A 10,434-nucleotide genomic window follows, 5' to 3' on the forward strand; every position below is an offset into this window, starting at 1 on the left:
CTGACAGATAGATCCTAGCAGTCAGGCACATGTGGGACTCTGTCTGACTACCTCCCCGCTTCTAACTTCAGAAAAATACAAAATAAAAAAACAAACAACAACAAAAAAAACCCCACAATATATGTATGTGCAATATAGAACATACTTTCCAATCTACTGTCTCTTTAAAGTTCCAAGCATAGTGTTATACTTAATGAAAATATCAATGCATGACTTCTAGGCCTAATTCCCTATGTGAGTGAAGTAAAGAAAGTCTGAGGCCCTGGCCGGTTGGTTCAGTGGTAGAGTGTCGGCCTGATGTGCGGAAGTCCCGGGTTCGATTCCCGGCCAGGGCACACAGGAGAGGCGCCCATCTGCTTCTTCACCCTTCCCCCTCTCCTTCCTCTCTGTCTCTCTCTTCCCCTCCCGCAGCCAAGGCTCCATTGGAGCAAAAGATGGCCCGGGCGCTGGGGATGGCTCATTGGCTTCTGCCCCAGGCGCTAGAGTGGCTCTGGTCGCGACAGAGCGATGCCCCAGATGGGCAGAGCATCGCCCCCTGGTGGGCGTGCCGGGTGGATCCCAGTAGGGCGCATGCGGGAGTCTGTCTGACTGCCTCCCTGTTTCCAGCTTCAGAAAAATACAAAAAAAAAAAAAAAAGAAAGTCTGAGACCCCAAAACTAGAATAATAACTATGGCCTCTCCAAATTAAAACAAAAATACAATCATGTTTATAGAATTCCATTTGTTTTATTCTGTGTAGCAATGGCTACACATTTAAACTAATAAAATGTGAGCATGAGAAGAAAGACAGTAATCATTTTTCTGAAAATCAAGTTGAATGCTTTGGAAATAAGAAAGGTAAAAGAAAAATCTAAAAATCTGAAAGAATTCTGCACTTACAATTTCTTCACAATGTTTAAGTTCTTACTTCTCTTAAAACAAAATGAAATATGAATACACATAAAGTATTCTGCTTGTCATTTATACAAAAACAAACATGAAAATGAACTCCAAAAGCAGGCCCATATTGAAATAAAACCAAAAGAATTCAGATAGAAAAAGACAAATAGTGTGTGATCTCACTTATATGTGGAATCTAAAACAGCAGAACTCATGGAAACAGAGAGCAGAATGCTGGTTGCTGGAGGTGGGGGAGCAAGAATGGAGAGATGTTCGTCAAAGGTACCAATTTCAAGTTAAAGGTGAATAAGTTCTGGGATGTAATGTAAGCATGGTGATTATTGTTAATAACACTGCATTATATACTTGAAAGTTACTAAGAAAGTAGCTCTTAAATGTTCTTCCCACACACATACAAAAAAATATGGTAACTAGGTAAGGCAATGGAGGTTTTACTGCTTTGCTGATAATCACTTTACCATATATAAATGTATCAAATCAATATGTTGTACACCTTAAACTTATACATTTATATGTCAACTATATGTCAATAAAACTGGAGAAACTAAATATTTTTAAAAGAAAAAAAATGAATTTATTTTTTTAATTAAATCAGTATGCACATACATTCAACAGAAGAAAAGCCTACAGTCCACTTTTTTTAAATGGCTAATAAAAGTACACTTAAATATTTGAATTTAAAATGCAATCTTTAGATTACATATGACTTCTACAAATCTCAGCTTTAATAATTTTTCAATGAACTAACCCAGTACTGTCCCTGAACATTTTAGAAAAGAAGACTTCTGTATCTATAAAGGAAAAAATAATCAGACTGTCATGAGAATGCGCATTAACTATATTAGATACTAAAAAACAATAGAGTATGTAATAACTTCATTGTGGTAACAGGAAGTTGGAAACAATCCAGTGTTCATCACTAGGCAAGTAGACAGGTGAGATGTGATGGAAAGCCCCGTGGAATACCTGGGACACTTAGAGCATGATATACATAGAGGAGCATGGATCACTCCTAAAGGCAAGCGTAGCTAAGGGAAATTAAGGAACAAAATGAAATAGACATTGAATAATAACCTCTATGTAAATTAAAAACATAAACACAGATCAGCAATACACATTCAAACAAAAATATATACATTAAATGCATTAGAATGGTTGCCCAAAAGGAAAAGGAGAAAGGGAAAGAGTTATTAGAAGTAAATGTAATAAATACAAAAATACATAGATTCATATATACATATACACATCCACATATATAAGCATGCATTTATATGGGCACATATATATTCCAGAGATGGCCCTTGCAAAGATCAATGATGAAAATGAAGTGTGATTAAATCAGCCCTCTATACCTCTATTCAAAATGTGTGTGTGTGTGTGTGTGTGTGTGTGTGTGTGTGTGTGTGAATGCTCTGGGTGTTTTATTTTTATGTTTATCCCATATTCACAAACTGAAACCATAATTCTGCCCACCATTTCCTTTAACAGAATGAGAATGTCCATCAAAAAACTGGCAAAATAATTTAAATTCCTTCTTCTGATGATGGGTCAAGATGTCATACAATGCAACTAATTCAAGCAACTTGTTTCATTAGGAAGAAGCAGTCCCACACAGTAATTCACAAATTCACAGTAATTCACAGTAATTCCTTTCAGTAGTCAAAAGCTCTCTGAGTTCCTAACAAATTTTATTTTAACAGGTGTCTATATGATGCTAAATATATATTAGAGACCCTTCCACGTGCATCACAATTTAATTAACTATTTTTTATTCATTAAATTAAGAGAGACAGAGGAAGGGAGGGAGACAGACAGAAACATCAATCTGCTCCTGTACATTTGTAGGTACCAGGGATCAAACTTACAACCTTTGTATATCAGATCAATGCTCCAACCAACGGAGCTATCGGGCCAGGGCACAATTTAACTAATTTAATCCTCTTAATATTTTTATAAGGTAGGTACTGCAACTACCACACTTTACAGAGGAGGAGGCTTGAGTAAGAAGTAAGAAGAGGCTATTTAATTTACCCAAAGTCATATAGCTAGTTAAGTGGCAGAACCAGAATTTTAACCAAGGAGGTCTGAGCCAAGTCTATAGCTTAACCCTTTATATTAAGCAAAGCTTCCCCATAGATAAGGCAAATTGTCTGTAGTAATCCAGATCCAGAGTCAATGCCTTCCTTCCTTAATTAAGAAGTTGCAATATGGAAAAATCACCAAATATGAGTAACTATTTATCAACTATTTATCAACTGTGTCAAACACTATCCTAGACACAGTATATATTACTGTGATTTCTAATGCAGTGCTCATGTTATATCAAAGGAAGCTTAATTAACTTGCTTCATGTTACACAGCCAGTAGATAGGAGAGCAAGGATTTGAATCCAAGCAGAGCCACCTCTTTGCATGACTCCATGAAAAACAATCCATACTGTGCTCTCTGTGAATGGCATCCCGGACACATGCTGGCCTTGAATCTAGGTCTACTTAACTCTAAATCCAGTACTCTTTCCACTGCAAAGCCTTCGAATCAAATAAGGCCTATAGCATAATCAAACACAGTGACAAATGACTCTGCAAGGCTTTGCCACAGATTGGCATTTCAATCCTATTAGATCTTGAATACGTAATGCTCAGATTCTTGATTCAAGAATAAGATTTTCGCCCCCTCCCTTAGTTCCCATAACTATGGTCTTCAAATTACAAATTCCATCAAGCCACCACAAGATTATAGAATTCATTAAGTATTTAGGGAAACAACTCTGACTGATATTCCACAGTGCTGAAAAATCTCTTCACTCTTAGTAGAATAATCAAAGAATAGCTTTTAAATGGTTTTCTTTGATAGCATGTAATCAATGTTAGTAAGCATTTCCATAACCTTATCATTTATTCCTTCATTCATCTAAGAGTTAGTCAGTTTTCATGATGTGCCAGATATTGTTTGAAAATGCTCTACCTATTATTTAACTAACTTTAAATTTAGCCAGAAAATTCTATAATTATGTAGCCACAATATATTTGAGGTGACTTCTACTATCTCATTATATTCTTTTCAGCGGTTCATCTTTCTTTGATCTATTGATTGCTTTTGTTAGCATCTTTCTACCCGATTACTGTCTCCTGTTGGAAACAGTAAACACTACAGTCTGGGGATCAGCCCGTACTCTGTAACTCTGCATAAGCAAAAGGCAAGTGGTACAAGAAGATGCAGTGGGGGGCTGTCGCAGGATATGCCCATCGCCAGTGGAGAGAATGTGTGCAGGTGTGTCGGAAGAGTTCCACCTGAAGACCCGTTTTCCTAGCACAGAGCAATGTCATAATCATGTAAAGAGCCCACCGATCACTGTCGTGGAGTTTTTCTCAGGATTTCTTGACCCGTCCACCATCCCTCCATGCTTCCAAAGGGAAATACATAGGTAAACGATGGTCTCTGCTTAGTGAAAGAGAAGGCTATATAAAAAAAAGAAAAATGTTTTGAACCCCTAGAAACTAAGAATAGACGCCTTCAATTCTTTCAATAAACATGATACAAACATAATAACAATGTACACATATAATATAATATGCTAGGCACTATTTGAAGTGATGTCCTTATATTTAATTTCACAAAATTTTAACAACACCCCTATCAGGCTGATCAGGCTGGTAAATTTTTATCTCTACCTTGTAAGAAAAGAAAGAGAAAAAGTCTGTAAAAACTCCTTGAAAAAATTTCAAGCCTGACCTGGCAGTAGCACAGTGGCTAGAGCGTCAAACGGGGATGCAGCGGGCCCAGGTTTGAAAACCCCAAGGTCGCTGGCTTGAGCATGGGATCATAGACATGACCCCATGGTCACTGGCTTGAAGCCCAAGCTTGCTGGCTTGAGCCCAAGGTTGCTGGCTTGAGCCCAAGGTTGCTGGCTTGAGCAAGGGGTCACTCGCTCTGCTGTAGCCCCCCGGTCAAGGCACATACGAGAAAGCAATCTTCGAACAACTAAGGTGCCACAACAAAAAATTGATGCTTCTCAGCTCTCTCCCTTCCTGTCTATCTGTCCGTCTCTCTGTCTCTCTCTGTCTCTGTCAATAAATAAATAAATAAATAAATTTAAAATGAGAACTTACTTTGTGCTAGGCCCTACCTTTAAAGGAATTTTTTTTTTTTGTATTTTTCTGAAGCTGGAAACGGGGAGAGACAGTCAGACAGACTCCCGCATGTGCCCGACCGGAATCCACCCGGCACGCCCACCAGGGGCGACGCTCTGCCCCTCCAGGGCGTCGCTCTGTTGCGACCAGAGCCACTCTAGCGCCTGGGGCAGAGGCCAAGTAGCCATCCCCAGCGCCCGGGGCCATCTTTGCTCCAATGGAGCCTTGCCTGTGGGAGGGGAAAAGAGAGACAGAGAGAAGGGAAGGGGGGTGGAGAGGCAGATGGGCGCTTCTCCTATGTGCCCTGGCCGGGAATCGAACCCGGGTCCCCCGCATGCCAGGCCGACGCTCTACCGCTGAGCCAACTGGCCAGGGCCCCTTTAAAGGTATTAATGTATTGAATCTTCACATTGCCAGCCCTATTTTACAGAAGAGGAAACTGAGGCACAATTAATAAACAGTGGAGCTGGGATTAAAACCTAGGCAATCTGGGTCCAGGTCCCGCACTCTCTGTACTGCCAGGAACTGACAGATAACTAGCAGAAGAGAGCATGCTGTGTTATTTCCATAATTTAAATAACAAGCTAATATTATACCTAAGGAAGATCAATATCTTAAGGGTATATAACATGGAACAAATCTTAATAACCCTAGCCTGAGTTATCTGTATACAACTACTAAGTAGTTGCACATCCAGGTAAGAGTTCGGTCATCCCATCCTCCAAGAAGCTTTTTTCTTACATGGCTCAGCACTGACCTCCTCGCCCACATAGGTAATCACTCCCTCCTCTGCACTTCATAACTCTTCTATTGTTACATTTCTATTGTTCACTCTGGGACTATAATTTTTCTATTGTGCATTTGTCACCCCCACTAGACTCTGGCTTCTCTAGGTCAGAGACTTTATATTAACTAATTCTCTATTCCTAGTATTATGCACAATGTCTGGCATAGAGTTGGCCTTAAACTCCTACTTGTTTAATGAATAAATCAAAGAATATATAAATGATCCACCTTCTGAAGAAATAATTGTCATTTACACAGCTAGTCCTAATCTACAATTCACATTTTTAGTAACAGGATTATGAATGAATTGAGAACGCAAAGCTAATGAGGTCGGGAGGATCTGAGCCTGAGATAGATGGATTCCAACTGACCACAGCTATATGAATGAGTCTAGCTGAGCCCAGCCTAAATCAATGGGGCAACACAGCTGACCCATGAGCAATACTATGTGGTTGTTGTTTCAAGCATTAAATATGGGGATGCTCTGTTATACAGCAATAGCTGTCTCACACAGGCAACTTTGAAATGTTTTCTGAGATTTGTTAATATACTATAATAAAAACAGAAATGAACTGTTTGAAACCAAAAGGTAACATAAAATAACCCAAACATCCCTTCAGATCAATATTCACTGTATGTTATATTACATTTTGTAATATCTAAGAGAAGATACATACAGAACTTTTGCTGAGTTCAAAAGCCACTTTATCTCAGAAAGTACTTATCCATCTATTCAGTTACTCATTCATCAAACATTTTAGCATCTATTATGTATCCAACACTGTCTCATACTTTAGAAACACAACAATAATAAGACATTATTTGGCCTAAAAGTATTTTACAGTAGTCCCTTACATTAGTAAGGGACATATATCTATCAGAAAAGTACAATAAAATACTATAGGTGCCATGATCAACACACAGTACTGCGCACACAGTAAAGGCCCAAAGGAGGGGGTGGTCAATTTCACACATTTGGATTGGGAGGCAGGAAAGGGACAGAGACTAGGAAAATCAGGGAAAGTTTTACAAAGAGCCCCTTTGAGTTAAACCTTCTTAGATGAGAATCTGTTTGCCAGCTGGATGGAGAACATTCCAGGCAGAAGTGAACAAAGTCAGAGAAATGTGGGTCCTTCTTGTCCTCTTAGTGGCTGCAAACATTTGGATGATTGGGATATTTGATGCCAGGTCTGAAGCTAAGGGAGAAAGTAGGTGTGTAGTCACCCTTCCTTGATTAACCTACCATGAACCATGCCACAGGGACAAAATTCTTCACTGGCTTCTCTTTGCAAAATGGATAAAATGTTCCCTCCTTACTGTGTACCAAGGCCTTGTCCACCTCATCCGTTCTTGGCGTTCTATCCTAGGCACTTATGTTGCTCATGATTTCCTTCATGCCCTTGAGTAACCTGTTCTCTTTGAATATAATTATCCTCAATACCTTCTTTGTCTGCCTAATCTAGAAGTCTCAATCTGGTGGTACATGAGCTACTTGCTGCTCGTAACCATGTTTTGTTTGGTCCATAGAGGACTTAATTTTTTAATTATTTGCCAACATTTAAACTTTTGGATAATTCATAGAATGTGGAGGAAAAGCTTGATTTCTGGTTCCTCTAAGGGAAAAAAGTAGGGTTATCTAGCTATCATTTCTAAAAACAACAATTGGTTATAGTCTCTATAACTCCCCCAATGTCTCTTAAACACTGTAGCTAACAATCAGTTGCTTGACTGCCTTTTTTATAGAAAAGCAAAAAGTGTGGTGAATGCCATGGACACCAGACCCAGACCACCAAGGTTCGAGTCTTACCCATGCTATTTCAGGGCGATGTGACCTTAGACCAGTTGCTCAATCGTGTTGTGCCTTAATTTCTTCAACAGTAAAGCAGAGATATTAATAGTAATAGTAATAGTGAAAATTAAATGAGTTAATACAAGTAAGGTGCCAAGAACAGTGAATGTCTTGTACTGAATTGTTGTTTTGTTCTTTTCATTTACATTATGTTCCTGATTGCTCTAGAAATTTGAGTTTGCAATCCTTGGCTTAATCCAACCTTAGTGTCCTTTTAACAATAACTCAAAGACTATTTTTTTCCTGTGCATTATATAAGTGCTCCTGAGTGTGCCTGTCCTGTGTTTATTTGGTTATATGCCTGCTTCTCTCATCAGACAGAGAGTTTTATGAAAGCATAGACCATGTCTTATTTATTTTTATTTTAGTCTCCTGTTCTAAGCACAGTGCCAGCTACATAAAAACTCAATAAATGTCACTGAATCGATACTAATCTCTCCTACCCTAAATACCTTAAAGCACTTATGTGCAGTTTGATTTGTATTAAGTAATTTGTCCTTATTTGTCTCAAGCTTTGTAAAAGTTCTTCCATCATTCCTTGTATGTGAGCCTTTGTGACTGGGTAGCAGGGTCATAACTTCCTTTCTTTTGATTTAAGCCTTCACACATAACATAGTGCATGTGCTCCTATTAGAGTACACATAAGCACATGCCACGTGCAATAGAATTGTAAATGTTTGAATGGTGGCAGAGTGGAATTCCAAGAACTAGTCATATTTCATATAATGTCACTGGCATCCAGAATTAGATAAAGTACCTGACTGGGAGGTGGCACAGTGGAGAGAGCATCAGCCTGGGATGCTGAGGACCCAGGTTCGAAGCCCCGAGGTCATTGGCTTGAGCGCAGGCTCATTTGGCTTGAAGCCCAAGGTCACTGGCTTGAGCAAGGGGTTACTCACTCTGCTGAAGCTGTCCCCCCTCCTCCGTTAAGACACATATGAGAAAGCAATCAATGAACAACTAAGGTGACACAACAAATAATTCATGCTTCTCATCTCTCTCCCTTCCAGCCTGTCTGTCCGTGGGTGTCGCTCTCTCTCTCTCCCTCTCTGAAAAAAAAAACAAAAGATAAAGGGTACAAATGAATGGGGTTCATTAGTTGTTGCTCATTTTTTTTTTTTTACTTCTAGTTCATCTACCAGGGATGACGGAAGAACGTAAGAAGAATTCTCTGGGATTCTTTAAGCTCCTGAAGTAGTAAGAGACCAGAAGAATAATGTTCCAGTAGAGGAAAGAAGAGAAGAAAATTAACATTTACGGAGCAACAATTATTTATATTGTATACCACATATATGACATCTAATTTCCCAAAACAATTTTATGAAGAAAATTAAGTACCTCCACTTCATATATTGAGGAAATTGGTGCTTCAAGGAGTTGTGTTAATTACTTATAAAGTTAGAACAGATTTTGGACCCAGGTTTGCCAGTTCCCAACAATATCCATGCTCTTCCCACCATTCCACCCCACCTTAGCAACAGATTGAGAAAGTGCATGCTAACCTTCCAAACAGGATGTGGGGGGTAATGAACTATTCAATAGAGAAAAAATGAATATATAAATGCAACAGAGACCAAAAGTCAAACATGAAACACCATTTGTAACACTATAACTAAAAATAAACAAAGCAAAGCACTGGAGAGCTCCAAAAGAAATTCTCACATATGACAGTCATTGATCTTCTTTTCCATCATATTCAGCATGAATAAAGATTTCTCTTCTAACTGTAGAACATGGAAGGATTTAGAAGTTTGGAGTACAGATCACAGAAAATGCATCTATGAAGGGTGGGAGCAATGGGTAGAGTAAATAGTCACGTGGGCATTTTCTCCTTTTGCCACAACACCAGAAGAAGAGACAGGATTATTTTCGTAGGGGACAAACTCATCATTTCCTAAATACTAGTCATTGTGTTAGATGTTAATGATTTTGAATCACTGGGTTTTTGTTGTTGTTTTTCTGCTTCTTTTCGAGAGGAAACATCTAGCTGTGAATGCGTGCCTCCATTTCTCCAGTGTCTCAGAGGTATTAGACAGCTGTTCTACCTTTGTAGTTAAATCAAGTCCCTGTGGCTTGCAAGACCTGGATATTCTGCCTAGAGAGCTGGCACTGCGGGGCCACTAATCTATTGTAAGGAAATTTTTCAACTATACTAACTTCTACTACTAATAGCAGCTAATATTTATTGGTGCACACTGCATACCAGGAGCTGTCTCAGAGTATCACACAGGCTCTCTCACTTAATCCTCATGACAATCCTAAATATTAGAACTATTATTGTCCCCCATGTTGTAAATGATGAAATTAAAGCATAGAGATATTCAGAAACCTAAGGAAGGTCACAGAGTTAGAAAGCAAAAACGGTGACGCCAGGGTATGGTCGTTGAGTCAGTCTCAAATGTTAACTGACATCTTCGCTGCAGGACCACACAAATGATTGTGAAGTTCCTAAACAAGGGATGATAATCCATTAACACAGAGAGACTACTTTTAATAGCTATGTCCATCATAGATCAAGGATGGAGAAGCCAGTTAAGAAAGGGAAACAATCACATCTTTACTCTTCATATCCCATCCTGATTCATTCCAGGCTAGAATAATTAGCTGTTGTGAAATGAGATCTTGCACTCTTGGTCACTGAAGCACAAGTTTTTGCTGTGAAGGACTTAGAAATAGGTGATTCTATACTTGAACTCTTACTAACTTTCTGGATGTGATCGGGCACTATGATCTAGTCTCTTCAAACATAAAGAATGGGTTTCTTAGTCC

At 38.9% G+C, this 10,434-nt stretch overlaps 1 non-coding gene across 1 annotated transcript; it reads left to right on the forward strand.

Annotated features, from left to right (window-relative positions):
* Positions 1-259: 259 nt before the first annotated feature.
* On the forward strand, positions 260-335 carry TRNAI-GAU (transfer RNA isoleucine (anticodon GAU)). Its single transcript has one exon. It is a non-coding gene; the product is annotated as a tRNA-Ile (tRNA).
* The last annotated feature ends 10,099 nt before the right edge of the window (positions 336-10,434 follow it).

This window comes from Saccopteryx bilineata, chromosome 5 (assembly GCF_036850765.1).
Source record: "Saccopteryx bilineata isolate mSacBil1 chromosome 5, mSacBil1_pri_phased_curated, whole genome shotgun sequence".
Lineage (NCBI taxonomy): Eukaryota > Metazoa > Chordata > Mammalia > Chiroptera > Emballonuridae > Saccopteryx > Saccopteryx bilineata.